This window comes from Solanum pennellii, chromosome 6 (assembly GCF_001406875.1).
Source record: "Solanum pennellii chromosome 6, SPENNV200".
NCBI lineage: Eukaryota > Viridiplantae > Streptophyta > Magnoliopsida > Solanales > Solanaceae > Solanum > Solanum pennellii.
In genome coordinates, this window is record NC_028642.1 from 44,893,642 (window position 1) to 44,895,445 (window position 1,804).

Below are 1,804 nucleotides of genomic sequence, written 5' to 3' on the forward strand. Positions count from 1 at the left end.
ACAAGGATAGATTCTCCAAAAGATTGAGATATATGTTAGTTTGTCTAACATAAGGGGGAGACTAGAAGCAACACAAGAGTTGTAAATACATCTATTGAAAGTCCCTTAAGGATAAAGTCTATGACATGCATGAAGCATGATAGACTAATCAATTCTAAATAAAATAATCCTTGAAAAGGGGGAGGATCAAAGAATCAAAATGATCATAATAAGGAGACAATATGCTCTTGGAGAGCCTACGACATAACACTTTATGAAACCTTATGAGAGAGGTAGCTACCTAAAAATAATGAAGTGATGAGATCTCAATAAATTTTGTCATTTTGTGAATCGATACAAAATGGTATGTCATTAACGATATCTTTAGTACAATAGCGCGCAATATTGTAAAAGATTATGAGGATATAAATTTTACGTCTATTAAAGATGCTGATGTAGATTAATTATCAAGTGAAAAGTGGAATGATGCATCTTGGTAAGCGTAAAGCTTATTTGACTTGCAATCTAGTCACTAGAATATATCATACATTTAATATTGGATGTTATCACTTGACAAAATTAATATGAAAAGTCATAAAGGATTATGTGAAAGTTTTTGGAGAACTTGTTTATAATCTTTATAAGGATTAAATCGATTCAAAATGCATGAAGCATATACAAATATAGTTATGCAAGTTGATAACTAGAATTGAAACTCTTGAAGAGTTTTCAAAAGGCAATAGATTATTTGCTTATAGAAGTTAAAATAAGGAACTTGCAGAAATAATTGATCTTGGAGGGAAGATTCATAAAAGCAGATAGAAGAAATCATATTTCGTCAAGGTTTCTCTACACTAATGAGCTCTGAAGAATGGTGATATCAACATATAAGAGGTCTGTTCAAGTAATACTATAGTTGATTTATTCACCATGTCTCTACCAACTACAACTTTCAAGAAGATGTGCACAAGCTTGGAAAACGAAGACTCTAGCCTCTGAATTCTCATATGGGGGAGTTAATACGCGATGTACTCTTTTTCCCTCACAAGGTTTTGTCCCATTGGGTTTTCCTTGTAAGGTTTTTAATGAGGCATCCATAATGCGTACTATTAGATATGTGTACTCTTTTTCCTTCACTAGATTTTTTTTCCACTGGGTTTTATCTAGTAAGGTTTTAACGAGACACATAATCTACCGACATTCAAGGGGGAGTGTTATAAACAATTTGTATCATAGTGAATGTCTAATTATGTTGACTCCTTGTAGGATATGGTTAGGAATCCTACTTGGGGGTCAAGTAAGGTTTTTCCTTCATTGTAAATAAGATTCATGAAAGATCTATGAATCCTGAATATACTATGAATAAGAAATCTTTACTCTTCTCCCTACTTTATTCGTCTTCTAATTTCATATAATTTCATAACAAAACTAAAAAATTGACATTTTTAATAAATATTAAAAGTTCAAATATGAGGCCCCATTAAATGTTAAAATATTGTTATTTTGAAAAATTTTCTATATTATTTTTATAACATTTTTAACTAGCTAGGAGAATAAAATTTTTATTGTCATGTTCACCATTTTCTCACTTAAATTATTTGAGAGTAAATAATTGTCATCTTAATAAATTAGAGTTAATATCTCAAAAGGTCACACAACTATAATAATTTATAGAGAAAATTTATTGAACTTTGTTTTGTTCAGTAACTTTTTTAAAAAAACTCTTTATTATAAAATAATAAATAAATAAATATTGCAAAATAAATTAAACTATTTCTATACTCGAGATGTTATATATATATATATATATATATATATATATATA